This window comes from Artemia sp. Qi Xiang Cuo, chromosome 1 (genome assembly GCF_049724085.1).
Source record: "Artemia sp. Qi Xiang Cuo chromosome 1, ASM4972408v1, whole genome shotgun sequence".
NCBI classification, from domain to species: Eukaryota; Metazoa; Arthropoda; class Branchiopoda; order Anostraca; family Artemiidae; genus Artemia; species Artemia sp. Qi Xiang Cuo.
In genome coordinates, this window is record NC_142794.1 from 104,355,692 (window position 1) to 104,371,912 (window position 16,221).

General features: G+C 33.3%; 1 pseudogene; it reads left to right on the forward strand.

The window, feature by feature from the left end:
- Window positions 1-1,899: 1,899 nt before the first annotated feature.
- Window positions 1,900-2,792, forward strand: LOC148957048 (lysophosphatidylcholine acyltransferase-like; annotated as a pseudogene).
- The last annotated feature ends 13,429 nt before the right edge of the window (window positions 2,793-16,221 follow it).

Genomic DNA, 16,221 nt, shown 5'->3' on the forward strand with positions numbered 1-16,221 from the left:
TTTTTTCTGCTCAGCTAGCTGGGCACTGGAAAATCATAGAGAGCTGTATAATAGCTCATTTTAAAGGAAATTGCAACATCTAGTCACTTTTGTATTTAAAAATAAAATACTTTTTAAAGTAGAATCAATTTTGTCAAAAAAATTGCATTTTTGATGTATTTTCATACTGCAGTCTTTTCAAAGATATTTGAATTTTGAAGCAATAAAACAGTCCATGTAATGAACTCTATAGTAATAATAGCTACTTGTCTCAATAGTAACCGAAACTCCTGGAACCAAAATTTTCTTTTTTGGCTTAATCGCTAAAATTATTATGTAAACTGCAAAAATATTTATGATGCCTAATCAGTAATAGTAATTTTTTAATTTAAACAACAAAAATACATGAAAATTCTAAAATTAGTTTTGCTTTTTGTCTCCTGGAAGAAATTTATTTTCATCTCAGTTCAAATTTATTATCGTATCCTGGAACCAAACTTTTTTTGGTTTGTAACCCGTAAAGTACATATCTCCATATTATTGTCTCATAATTGCAATTATTTTAGTTTTCAGTCCAGAATCACTAAACTTATTATGTAAACTGCAAAAATATACAGTAAAGGACGATCTTTCTCCCATACTAACTGATATGTTACATTAAAAGATGATCATTAGAATAAAAAGTTAGTTAGACTTAGTTAGCTACTTGATCGTTTGAGGTTCGTCTCTTACTATTTCAAAGATTTCTAATAAGACATCATTTCACTTTGCTGCTGAGCAGGGAAAAGTAGATGAATGTAACCGGCTGATTTCTAATGGTACCAGTGTATATGTTACCGACAGTTGTAATAGAACACCATTACACTATGCTACTATACACGGAAAACTAGCTGTTTGTAAGCTACTTGTTTTAAATGGTACCAATGTAAATGCTACCGACGTAGTATATTTTAAACTGTTACATTTTGCTGCTCGCACAGGAAAAGTAGGGGTTGGTAGGCTGCCGGTTTCAAATGGTGCAAGCATAAATGTACTCGAAACTGCAAGTGTTGGAACACACTTACACTGGGCTGCTGACCATGGAAACGTATCTTTTTGTAAGCTGCTGATTTCAAATAATGCCAAAATAGATATTTTAGATTTTACTGGTAAAACACCGCTCTGCTCTGCTGCTTGGAAAGGAAATATAGCTCTTTGTAAACTACTCATTTCAAATGGTGCCGATATAAAAGGTCTCCCTATATTTTACCCGGCAACGTTACATTTTGCTTCTGAAAAAGGAAGCGCAGCTGTTTGTAAGCTACTGATTTCACATGGTGCCACTATACATAGACTCGACCGTAAAGGGATGACACCGTTACACATAGCTGCTCAGAATTGAAAAGTAGTTGCTTGAAGTATGCTGATTTCAAATGATGTCAACATAAATGCCTCCGACTTCAGGAATTGCACACCCTTAATGCTAGCTTTTTCTTCAAAAATGGTTCACGCAACTGATCTAGTAAAGGGCGATGCAAAATGCAATTATGTTTTTAGGTTTTTTTTTTAATTAAATTTTGACAAGGGATTACAACAATTTGTTGTGTTTTAAAGACATGAAAAAAAGTTGAAAACATTTTTAATTCAGTTGAGAATCGCTAAAGTTAGTATGTAAACTGCAAAAATATTTACGGTGCCTGAGCAATAATTTTAATGTTTTAATTTAAACTAGAAAAAAGCCTGGAAATTTTGAAGTTAGTTTTTTTTTAACAACTAACTTCATTGGACAGACAATGTTAATCATTTGAATAAAGTATGTGAGGCTTCATATTTTCGTGTATCTGTTGCTGGATCCTACAGTATACCAATGGAGCTTGAGTAGACCAATGAGAATTTACCAATGAAGAAAAATGAAGGAATAAGAGATAAATTCTGGAAAAAATGTTTTTTTTTTCTGCAAGAGGTTCATCCTCTATTTGCAAGAGTGTAATGTCTTTCCTGGAGACTGCAACCTCATACATTATAACTGTTAACGACAATAAATGTGATATGGATAAGTTCCAACGTCAAACAAAGCCCTTTACGCATCGTATAAGTCTGTCCATCTATGTAAAGTGAAGATATTTTTTTCATCCATCGTCCGTCTTCCTTTGAGATTGATTGGTGTTGCCATTTGCCTAGTGACATCTTATTCACTTGCTTCTACAGGGATTTTGAGTTTATCTGACGAAGAATTAAAATCAAAGCCTATACAAGGATGGAGACGAACGCTGCAAGCCATTGTATCTAAGATAATGGTCTGGCTCTTCTATTGTATGGTTTCAAATTAAGATTAAAAGGAAGACAAGCGACGGTAAGAGAAGCACCCATTCTGGTACTTGCACCTCATTCCTCTTTTTATGATACGCTTGTAGTTTTTTTTCCTAGGGTCACCAAGCATTGTTGCCAAAGAAGAAGTGAAGAAATTGCCATTTTTTGGAAAACTGGTCAATTTTACTCAGCCTATATATGTTGAAAGAGAAGATCCTAACTCTCGATCAAACACAATTAGAGAGGTGGTGCGTCGAGGAACATCTAAAGAACCCGAGCAACAGATTTTGATATTTCCTTAGGGAACTTGTACAAATGGAAAAGTACTAATCACTTTTAAACCTGGTGCGTTTTATCCTGGAGTTGCTGTTCAACCTGTGTGCATTAGGTATCCTAATAGGTTCGACACGTTATCTTGGACTTGGGATGGTCCTGGAGCGAGGAAAATTTTGTGGTACACTATGACCCAGTTTGTTACTTACGTTGAATACAATAAAGAACGACACCTTGTCCATGTTAACTAAAACATAAATAGGGATTATGTAATTTCCAACAGTATCATGGCCATAGAGATGGCTGTAACCTAGTTACAATCCGGGTTGCAGCGGTAGCTAGCAACCTAGTATGAGACGATCACCTCCAATGTTAAGAAATATAAAACCCCCCAACTCCTAAAAAAAGAGTCAGATCAAAACAAAAAGTACACCATTAGAACCGCCTTGTCCGAATCCTCTATAAAAGAAACTTACCGTCCTTTAGCTTGAATAACAAAGAAAATATATTGGATTGAAAATCAAGAAAATAGACTTTTACCACGTTATTCTCCACAAACGGGATATTTTTTTCTTTCTTTTCCACAGATAGCTTGGCACTGGAACATCGTAGAGAGTTGTTCAATGGCTCATTTTAAAGGAAATCTCTAGATCTAGCGCTATTTGTACTTAATTTTTTTTTTATTAATTTTTTTTACGAAAAACTTAATTTTTTATATACAATATTAAACAATGACGTCATCGTCTTTGGATGTAGTTAGTACATATTTTACCACGTTATTCTCCCCAAACGGGATATTTTTTTTCTTTCTTTTCCACAGATAGCTTGGCACTGGAACATCGTAGAGAGTTGTTCAATGGCTCATTTTAAAGGAAATCTCTAGATCTAGCGCTATGTGTACTTAATTTTTTTTTTAAATGAATTTTTTTTTACGAAAAACTTCATTTTTTATATACAATATTAATCAATGACGTCATAGTCTTTGGATGTAGTTAGTACATAAAGTCTGGATCATCGAATTAAAGCTGAAACTAAGTAAAGAACAATTATGCCTACATATATTCACAGTGATGTATAAAATTTCCCATTACATCTGTAAACTGTTCCACAGTTGCCGGTTCATACCTTGGAAGCTTTTCACTAAACATGCAACATTTCTTTTGGATATTACTATGAAGTTTTGCGAAAGCATCTCTAGCTGACTTTTCAACAAAATCCATTCTTTCAGAGATAATTTTAATCTTTTTATCCGGGTTGCAGCGGTAGCTAGCAACCTAGTAAGAGACGATCACCTCCAATGTCAAGAAATATAAAACTCCCCAACTCCTAAAAAAAGAATCAGATCAAAACAAAAAGTACACCATTAGAACCGCCTTGTCCGAATCCTCTATAAAGGAAACTTACCGCCCTTTGGCTTGAATAACAAAGAAAATATATTGGCTTGAAAATCAAGAAAATTGACTTTTACCACGTTATTCTCCACAAACGGGATATTTTTTTCTTTCCGCTTTTTTTTCTGCTCAGCTAGCTGGGCACTGGAAAATCATAGAGAGCTGTATAATAGCTCATTTTAAAGGAAATTGCAACATCTAGTCACTTTTGTATTTAAAAATAAAATAATTTTTAAAGTAGAATCAATTTTGTCAAAAAAATTGCATTTTTGATGTATTTTCATACTGCAGTCTTTTCAAAGATATTTGAATTTTGAAGCAATAAAACAGTCCATGTAATGAACTGTATAGTAATAATAGCTACTTGTCTCAATAGTAACCGAAATTAACATTAAAAGACGATCATTGGAATAGCATAACACTGCATACATTGGACTTAATTAGCAACTTGATTGCTTGAGGTTCGTCTTTTAATATTTCAATGAAGAAAAAGCCTTACTATTTAAGAGAAGAAAAAGCCGTAGGCTTTTTCCTGTTTGTAATCAATTAGAAAAATTTATAATAAAGAACAGACTCTAGCCAATAGTAACTTAAATATTTTATATAAAGATTTTTAGTAAAGAATGGGCTCAAGTCCAAAGGAACTGAACCCTGTGGTTCATTCATATAATCTCCATTATTTTAGCTAGGGGGTAACTAAACAAGTTTCTTTTCAAATTTAAAATTTAAAAGACATTGCTTTAAATTCAATAATTTAAAAGTTCTCCCCAACGGGGAATCGAACCCCGTTCTCCCGCCTAACAAGTGTGTATGCTTACACTGTACCATCAGAGACAACTTGTATTGTAAAATACAAGTTACATGTAAAACATGATAATAAATTCGTTAATAAACTAAAAATATTATATTAGAAATCGGTTTGGCTAATTATAAATGGCGACTACGTATTATAATAAAGAACGCACTCCTTCCTATACTAAATTTTATACGCCACTTAAATATAGTATAGGGTAGTAAATCCACATATAGCTGGGCACTGGAACATCGTAAAGAGTTGTTCAATGGTTACATTAAAAGTTATAATAAGACCTCTTGCCTATACTAAATTATATGCCACTTAATTATAGTATAGGTTAGTAATTCCACAGATAGCTTGACACTGGAACATCGTAGAGAGTTGTTCAATGGCTCATTTTAAAGTAAATTAATGGGGTTAAAAATTTTAATAAAGAACGACCTCTTGCCTATACTAAATTTTATACGCCACTTAATTATAGTATAGGTTAGTAATTCTCAGATAGCTTGGCACTGGAACATCGTAGACAGTTGTTCAGTTGTTGCATTAAAAGACGATCATTGGAATAACATACCACTGCATACATTGGACTTAGTTAGCTACTTGATTGCTTGAGGTTCTGTTTGTAATGATATAGCATAAAACCAAACTCAAGTTGTAACTGACGTCATCCTGGTTGTTATAGTATCCGGTTTGCAGCGGTAGCTATCAACCTAGTAAGAGACGATCACGTCCAATGTTAAGAAATATAAAAACCCATAACTCCTAAAAAAAAGTCAGATCAAAACAAAATTATATTAGTATTATTCTCCATGACCACACTGCCTTTTCCATGACGAAATCAATAAGAATTTCAAATAGGGATAGGTCCTTTTACTAGACAGTGAAACGAAAATAGAAACCAAAGACTCTAAATATTTCGATGAAACAGTCGGTCATCATCGTCAGTAGAGTTAATAATAGAGTAACTCTACTGATGATGATGATAGGCTGTGTCATCAAAATATTTAGAGTAGTTGTTTTATATTTTAGTTTCACTGTCTAATAAAAATACCTATCCCTATTTGGAATTCTTATTGATTTCGTCAAATTATATTAGAGCAAGGACCGAAGTCTATCTCATAGTAACTGATACAACAGGGAAAAGTAAAAGAGGTCTGAGGTGTATATGACGTCATTATAATGATGAACTAACTCTTGCCTATACTAACTTGCATAGGCAACTTGACTGTAGTTATAATAAAGATCGAACTCTTTCCTATACTAACTTGCATACGCAACTTCACTATAGTTAAGATTACAGTATTTATATTTTTACATTAAAAGACGATCACTGAAATAACAAACCATTCCATACATTGGACTTAGTTAGCTACTTGATTGTTTGAGTTTCGTCTCTTACTTTTTAAAAGAAGAAAAAGCCGTAGGCTTTTTCCTGTTTGTATTGATAGTTAAAAAACGAACTCAAGTTCAAATAAACTCAACACTGTGGTTCATTCATATTATCTTCATTATTTTAGCTAGAATGTAAATAAACAAGTTTCTTTTTTAAATTTTAAATTGAAAAGATATACAATAAAGAACGAACTCTTGCCTATAGTAATTTATATTAAATTATAGTAAAGAACTAACTCAAGCCCAAAGAAACTCAACACTGTGGTTCATTCATATTATGTTCATTATTTTAGTTAGGATGTAAATAGAACGAGTTTCTTTTTCGAATTTTAAATTTAAAGATAATACTTTTAATTCAACATATTAAAAGTTCTCCCCGACGGGGAATCGAACCCCGTTCTCCCACGTGATAAGTGACTATGCTTACCATTAGACTATCAAAAAGTTATAAAATAAAAGTTACATATAAGACATGATAATAATTTCGTTAATAGACAAAAAATTATATAAGGAATTGTCCTGGTTAATTATAAATGACGACTATTTTATTTCAACGTTATCATAGTAACTAGCATGAGACGATTACATCCAATGATTTTATTAAAATTATATTAAGGAACGAACTGTAGCCCACAGTAACTGAAGTAATCAAATGAATAATTATAAAGATGATTACTTTAATTGTTTACATTAAAACACGATCATTGGAATAAAAAGCCATTTTTGAGAGAGAAAAAGGTTTTATAAAAAAAAATATAACATATTAACAACAAAACACGAAGTTTATTAAACTTGTATGGGTACACATCACCCTTTACAAAACCCTACATACACAATTACTCCCCGCCCGCCTTAGACCCTCCCCCCAAAAAAAGGACAAAAAATAATAATAAGAAAATAAATAAATAAAAATAAACGAAATAAATTAATTTCTAATAATTTCACGACCTAATTGGATACCGAAGACACAAAACTAAAAATCATTCATTCTATTCTACCTCCTCGTCACCCTCCCAAAAAAAAGTGTCACAATCACTTGAGAGAAAATTCGCCCAGCAAGGATTAAAACTCATACGTAGACAAACACTGTCCTTTTAATTTACTACGAAATTCATTTAGCTCATCAATTGTTGAAATTGCCTGCGTTAATGGTTCCCATTCCCATACCGTTAATGGTTCCCATTGCATACATTAGACTTAGTTAGCTACTTGATTGTTTGAAGTCCGTCTCTTACTATTTCCAAGAAGAAACAGCCGTAGGCTTTTTCATGTTTGTAATCATATAGCATAGAACGAACTCCAGTTGGAACTGACGTCATCATAAAGTTTTACTATAATATATATATCAGGCAAATTTTCTCAGGCTCGTAACTTTTTATTGGTGACATTAAAACTTGATGAAGCAAATTTCAAAAGATGTTTGTTTGAAGTTATATTGTCAATAGATTATTTCAGTTAACATGTCGTTCTTTACTGTAATTACAATAAAGAACGACACCTAGCCCAAGTTAACTGAAACATAAATAGGGATTATGTAATTTCCATCAGTATCATGGCTGCAGAGGTGTCCGCAACCTAGTAAAGAACAAACCATTACAGTAAAAAACCCATAACTCCTAAAAAAGAAATCAGACCAAAACAAATAGTACACCATTAGAACTGTCTTGTCCGAAACCCCTGTATAAGAAACTTTCTGTCATTTGTTTTAATAAAGAACGACCTCGTTGTCTATACTAAATTTTATACGCCACTTAATTATAGTATAGGTTAGTAATTCCACAGATAGCTGGCACTGGAACGTCGCAGAGAGTTGTTCAATGCCTCATATTGAAGAAAATTAACGGGGTTTAAAACCTTGGTAATTAAAACAAATTATTTTTAATATAGAATCAGTTTTTTTGCAAAAAAATGTATAATAAAGAGCGACTTCTTGCCTTTGTTAAATTTTATAGGCCACTGAACTATAGTATAGGTTAGTAAAGTTTTATAGTCAAGAACGAACTTTTGACCAAATTTTTACATTAAAAGACGATCATTTGAGTAACAAACCATTGCATACATTGGATCCGGGTTGCAGCGGTAGCTAGCAACCTAGTAAGAGACGATCACGTCCAATGTTAAAAAATATAAAACCCCCCAACTCCTGAGAAAAGAGTCAGATCAAAACAAAAAATAAACCATTAGAACCACCTTGTCCAAAACCCCTATTAAGGAAACTTATCTCTCTTTGGCTTGAATAACAAATAAAATATATTGGCTTGAAAATCAAGAAAATTGACTTTAACCACGTTATTCTCCACAAACGGGATATTTTTTTCTTTCCGCTTGATTTTTCTCCTCAACTAGCTGGGCACTGGAAAATCATAGAGAGCTGTATAATAGATCATTTTTTATAGTAGAAAACGAACTCTAGTCCATAGTAAATGAAAAATAAATCGTGATTGCTACGGTAGTGGCAACCTAGTAAAAGACAAGCAGGTAAATGAGGACTATTTAATTTCGTCGGATATACCTGAAATCCAGTAAAAAACAAACCACGGCGCATAGTAATTTATATAGAAAATCAACCTGGATAGCGAGAATCAAAACAGGTCAAAATTGATTACAATAAGGAACGAACTTTAACCCATAGTAACTTAAGTATTAAATCAAACGGTTCGTTGTCATAGTAAAGAGCTGTTTAATGGCTCATTTTAAAGGAAATCCGGGTTGCAGCGGTAGCTAGCAACCTAGTAAGAGACGATAACCTCCAATGTTAAGAAATATAAAACCCCCCCAACTCCTAAAAAAAGAGTCAGATCAAAACAAAAAGTACACCATTAGAACCGCCTTGTCCGAATCCTCTATAAAAGAAACTTACCGCCCTTTGGCTTGAATAACAAAGAAAATATATTGGCTTGAAAATCAAGAAAATTGACTTTTACCACGTTATTCTCCACAAACGGGATGTTTTTTTCTTTCCGCTTGTTACAATAAAAGACGATCATTGGAATAACAAACAATTGCATACAATGGAATCAGCTAGCTACTTGATTGTTTGAGACTCGTCTCTTACTATTTCAAAGAAGAAAAAGCCGTAGGCTGTTTCCTGTGTGTAATCAGTTTATTATCATAGACAGCGCACTAGCACTGCCTGAGTAAAGAACGATGTGGGCACAATGTGTTTTTTTCTTCTTCTGTCAGGCACTTCGCACAACTCGAAGGAGTTGACGTATCCGGTTTGCAGCGATTTTACAGTAAAGAACGAACTTTAGCTCATAGTAACAGAAATACGAATATCTAGGTTGCAGTGGTAGTAACGAAAAGGGCTCACGATTTCAGACTGATTTTCAGATTTTAACTAGCTCACATGCTCGATGTCGCATGTCTTCTAACCGGGTGTGTTTTTTCTCTTTATTTTCATTTTTAGCTCGCTCTACTTGTCGTTTTCGCATATCTTCTAACTGCCGGTGTGTTTGCTCTTCATTTTCATTTTTGACACGTTTCTGGGTTTTGATTACTTCAGACAATTTAGCAATAGCCTTTTCTATAGCTGCCCGTATTGATGTTGTCGCAATTGATGCTCCAGGTTGTCGATTTCACATCTTATCACTTTTGATACTTCATGTGTTGGTTCCAAAGGATCCTCATTTATAGTAACTGCAACTGCAAATTTTCTGTTTTTTGGGCCTTCCAACAGACATTATATTATATAAATAACTGTTGTGTTGGAAACTCAACAATCTTATTTATGTTATACATGACATCATATAAGAAAAAGCGTATATGATGTCATAAGAAATGCTTATATGATGTACTAACATAGTACATGACCAAATAATAAAATGCATTTCGGGACAGTACGTGGCGTGGGGGGGGGGGTTATCCACCCTCCGATCACTCTGAATCTTAAAAAGGGCACTATATGTCTTTGAAGATGACAACCCCCCTTCCCCCCTCACTCACAGCCCTCAGGGCAAGGTTTGTAATTTATGTACCTTACCGATATGTAATAAAGATCGAACTCTTCCCTATACTAACTTGTATAGGCAACTTCACTATAGTGAAGATTACAGTATTTATATTATACTTCATTATAAATTATAAAAGGTTCGAATGTTCGAAGATTATAGAGTTAAAAATTTCCCCACACCGGGAATCGAACCCGGTCCTCCTAAGTGAAAGTTAACTATCCTAGCAACTAGACCAAATGGGACCATAAAGAAGTATGATTTAAGAACCCTATGCATATTATTATTTCACCATACCAATTACAATAAGACCAAAACAAAATCGTAGAATTGCAACCTTACTTTTGACACATCAGTTAAATCTTCATCAGACTTAAAAATTGTTTTGCTAGTTTTGCAGTAAAGAACGAACCTTAGACCTTAGTAGCAGAAATAAGAATATCTAGGTTGCAGTGGTAGCTAGCATTTACAATAAAAGACGATCATTGGTTATTACATTAAATACATAGAGGACCGATACAGTTAAGTATAAATGGGGAATATGTAAGTTTCATCGGATATAGCTGAAATCCGGGTTGCAGCGGCAGCTAGCAACCTATTATAATAAAGAACGAATATTTTACCGATTATCTACTAATAACCATATTAGTATGACGTAATAAGTGACATGACGTAATATCTATAACTTAGTAAGAGACGAACACATCCCATAGTAATAAAACAATAGCTAATAACTCCAGACAATAGCATACCTTTTTATAAAGCTATAGAAAAATCAAAAATTCTAAGATTATTTAGTTTTCAGTTCAGAATCTCTAAAGTTATTATGTAAATTGCAAAAATATTTATGGTATCTATGTAGCAATGTAATGTTTTGAACTGGAAGTAGAAAAATTACCAAAATTTTTAAAACAAGTTTGAATATATTAGTGTTTTAAGTGACTTGTTACATGATTCTATTATCCGGGTTGCATCGGTAGCTAGCAACCTAGTAAGAGACGATCACGTCCAATGTTAAGAAATATAAAAACCCATAGTTCCTAACAGAGGAGTCAGATCAAAACAAAAAGTACACCATTAGAACCGCCTTGTCCGAAACCCCTGTATAAGAAACTTTCTGTCCCTTGGCTTGAACAGCAAGGGAAATATTTTGGCATGAAAATCAAGAAAATTGACTTTACCCACGTTATTCTCCCCAAACGGGATATTTTTTTCTTTTTTCTTTTTTTTTCTTTTTCTTTTCCACAGATAGCTTGGCACTGGAACATCGTAGAGGGTTGTTCAATAGCTCATTTTAAAGGAAATTAATTGGGCTAAAAATCTATAGTAACTAAAATAAATTATTTCTAAAAGAGAATAAATTTTTCCACCAAAAACTGCATTTTTGATGTCTTTTCACACTCAGTCTTTCAAACATAATCATATACCAGCGGTAAGATTTGAACCCACTCCTCCGAAGAGACTGGTGGCTAACACCAGTGTCTTGGACCACTCGGCCAGGCTGCCTCTCATAAATAAATATATATGTGAATTTGGGTTGCAGCATTTATATTAAAAGACGATCACTGAAATAACAAACCTTTCCTTACATTGGACTTAGTTAGCTACTTGATTGTTTGAGTTTCGTCTCTTACTATTTAGTAGTAAGTAAAAACTTACTAGTTTGTATTTATAGTGAAAAAACGAACTCAAGTCCAAAGAAACTGAACCGTGTGGTTCATTCATATTATCTTCATTATTTTAGCTAGAATGTAAATAAACAAGTTTCTTTTTTAAATTTTAAATTGAAAAGATAGTGCTTTTAATTCAACATATTAAAAGTTCTCCCCGACGGGGAATCGAACCCCCTTCTCCCAGGTAACAAATGGGCATGCTTACCATTAGACTATCGAAGACTGATAAAATAAAAGTTACATATAAGATATGATAATAATTTTTTATCCGGGTTGCAGCGGTAGCTAGCTAACATTCAAGGACGTATCCAAAGGGTTTAGTTGGTTTGAACCCCCCCCCCTCCCCCAAAATATTTTTCAGATTCATAATAACGAATATAAAATGAATAAATATATATATATAGAACCAGGAGCCGGGCGGCTTCGTCGCTGGCCCAACGGTAGACAGTTTGTTGTCTTTTCAAAGATTAATTAAAAAAAACTTTCCACAAAATAAGTTTTTCAAAGAAAAGTCACAAAGACTATAATATAAATGCTACTGCATGTTGTATCCCTTATTTAGAACTGAGACAAATTATACCCAAGAGGCATTATTGGGCCTTGGATACAATTTATATCTAACTTTTTTATTTTATAAAAATATTCCAAAACACTAAATACTACAAGCGAGCTGAATTAATGGTGATAATTGGGGCCCGGATTTAAATGTGATAAAAATGATAAAATATGTACACATATATGTAACTATTTATTGGACAATAGGTAAGTAAAAAGGCAGAATACGTCAACGCGATATGTAGACGGGATTTTAAGTAGAAATATGGTATTTTCATTAGGGGATTTTGTAAGCATAACGCCTATTATTGCTATGAAATTAAAAAGTCGTTATTTCTATATGACGCTATCACAAATTTATAATAAAGAACGACCTCTTGCCTATACTAAATTTTATACGCCAATTAATTATAGTATAGGTTAGTAATTCAACAGATATCCGGGTTGCAGCGGTAGCTAGCAACCTAGTAAGAGACGATCACGTCCAATGTTAAGAAATATAAAAACCCATAGTTCCTAAAAAAGCAGTCAGATCAAAACAAAAAGTACACCATTAGAACCGCCTTGTCCGAAACCCCTGTATAGGAAATTTTCTGTCCCTTGGCTTGAACAGCAAGGGAAATATATTGGCTTGAAAATCAAGAAAAGTGGCAGCTACTACAACATTCTGCCTAAACGGGATATTTTTTTCTCTTTTCGTTTTTTCTTTTCCACAGATTATAATAAGGAACGACTTCTTCCCTATGCTAAATTTTATAAGCCACTTAATTATTACATTAAAAGACGATTATTGGAATAACGAACAATTGTACACATTGGAATTAGTTAGCTACTTGATTGTTTGAGGTTCGTCTCTTACTGTTTCAAAGAAGAAAAAGCCGTAGGCTTTTTCCTGTTTGTAATCAGTTTTTTATCCGGGTTGCAGCGGTAGTTAGCAACAAAAACCGATATAGTTCATCATAAATAGTATTTGTCAATTAGGTATAATAAAGAACGACCTCTTGCCTATACTAAATTTTATAGGCCTTATAATAAAGAACGAATATTTTTACCGACTATCTACTAATAACCATATATGACGTAATAAGTGACATGACGTAATATCTAAAACCTATTGTGTACTAATAACCATATATGACTTATTTAGCGACGTGACGTAAAAATTGAAAAAATTAATTTTTATTTTATTTTTATAATAAAGATTCATTAAAAAACGATCATTGGAGTAATTTGGGTTGCAGCGGTAGCTAGCACCCTAGTAAGAGATGATCACTTCAAATGTCAAGTCTGGATCCATCTGGAGAAACATCAAATACAGAGATAATGAAGAGTATTGTCCTGGTTGCAGCGGTAGCTAGCATTTGGGTTGCAGCGGTAGCTAGCAACCTAGTAAGAGACGATCACCTCCTATGTTAAGAAATATAAAACCCCCCAACTCCTAAAAAAAGAGTCAGATCAAAACAAAAAGTACACCATTTGAACCACCTTGTCCGAATCCTCTATAAAGGAAACTTACCACCCTTTGGCTTGAATAACAAAGAAAATATATTGGCTTGAAAATCAAGAAAATTGACTTTTACCACGTTATTCTCCCCAAACGGGATATTTTTTTCTTTCTTTTCCACAGATAGCTTGGCACTGGAACATCGTAGAGAGTTGTTCAATGGCTCATTTTCAAGGAAATCTCTAGTTCTAGCGCCTTTTGCACTTAATTTTTTATTAATTATTTTTCACGAAAAACTTAATTTTGTATATACAATATTGATCAATGACGTCAGAGTCGTTGGATGTAGTAGATAAAGGCTCGATCATCGAATTTAAGCTGAAACTAAGTAAAGGACAATTATGCCTCCATATATTCACAGTGATGTATAAGATTTCCAATTACATCTGTAAACTGTTCCACAAGTGCCGGTCCATACCTTGGAAGCTTATCACTAAAGATGCAACATTTCTTTTGGATATTACTATGAAGTTTTGCGAAAGCATCTCTAGCTGACTTTTCAACAAAATCTATTCTTTCAGAGATAATTTTAATCTTTAATTTTGAATATTTTTCGTAATCCCGGTAAAACATTCGTAAAATTTTTCTCAAATTACAAAGATCAGCCTGTGCGTTCTTTGCAGCTTGTGTAAACTGCAAAAGTATCCATGGTATCCGAGCAATAGTTTGAATATTTCAATACAAGCTGGAAAAATACCTTAAAATGTTAAAATTAGTTCTATTTTTGTTAGGTTCTAACTACCCAATGTGGGATTGACTATGTATTTTCAGAGCAAAAAATTGCATTTTTTAATATATATTTTATTTTTCAGTTTATCCGGGTTGCAGCGGTAGCTAGCTAGTAAGAGACGATCACCTCCAATGTTAAGAAATATAAAACCCCCCAACTCCTAAAAAAAGAGTCAGATTAAAACAAAAAGTACACCATTAGAACCGCCTTGTCCGAATCCTCTATAAAGGAAACTTACCGCCCTTTGGCTCGAATAACAAAGAAAATATATTGGCTTGAAAATCAAGAAAATTGACTTTTACCACGTTATTCTCCCCAAACGGGACATTTTTTTCTTTCTTTTCCACAGATAGCTTGGCACTTGAACATCGTAGAGAGTTGTTCAATGGCTCATTTTAAAGGAAATCTCTAGATCTAGCGCTATTTGTACTTAATTTTTTTTAATTCATTTTGTTACGAAAAAACTTAATTTTTTATATACAATATTAATCAATGATGTCATAGTCTTTGGATGTATAGTACATAAAGTCTGGATCATCGAATTAAAGCTGAAACTAAGTAAAGAACAATTATGCCTCCATATATTCACAGTGACCTGGGTTGCAGCGGTAGCTAGCAACCTAGTAAGAGACGATCACGTCCAATGTTAAGAAATATAAAAACCCATAGCTTCTAAAAAAGGAGTCAGATCAAACCAAAAGTATTCCAATAGAACCGCCTTGTCCGAAACCCCTTTATAGGAAACTTTCTGCCCCTTGGTTTGAACAGCAAGGGAAATATATTGGCTTGAAAATCAAGAAAATTGACTTTAACCACGTTATTCTCCCCAAACGGAATATTTTTTTCTTTTTTCTTTTTTTTTCTTTTCCACAGATAACTTGGCACTGGAACATCGTAGAGGGTTGTTCAATAGCTCATCCTAAAGGAAATTAATTGGGTTAAAAATCTATAGTAACTAAAATAAATTATTTCTAAAATAGAATACATTTTTCTAATAAAAACTGTATTTTTGATGCAGTGACGTCATAATTACTATATAAGAAACGTCAAAACTGTAAATGGTCTCATTCATGAATATATAATGGTTAGATCAAAGCGAGCTACACGCAAGTTAAAAAATCAGTACTAAAAATCAAGAAATTATAATAATCGGGTTGCAGTGGTAGCTAGCAACCTAGTATTACTTACAATAAAGAACGACCTTTTGCCTATACTAAATTTTATACGCCACTTAATTGTAGTATAGGTTATCCGGGTTGCAGCGGTAGCTAGCAACCTAGTAAGAGACGATCAAGTCCAATGTTAAGAAATATAAAAACCCATAGTTCTTAAAAAAAGAGTCAGATCAAAACAAAAAGTACACCATTAGAACCGCCTTGTCCGAAACCCCTGTACAGTAAAATTTCTGTCCCTTGGCTTGAACAGCAAGGGAAATATATTGGCTTGAAAATCAAGAAAAGTGGCAGGTACTACAACATTCTGCCTAAACGTTATATTTTTTTTTCTTATTTTTTTTCTTTTGTATCCAGAGATAGCTTGGCACTGGAACATCGTAGAGGGTTGTTCAATAGCTCATTTTAAAGGAAATTAATTGGGTTAAAAATCTATAGTAACTAAAATAAATTCTTTTTAAAAGAGAATAAATTTTTCCACCAAAAACTGCATTTTGATGTCTTTTCACACTGC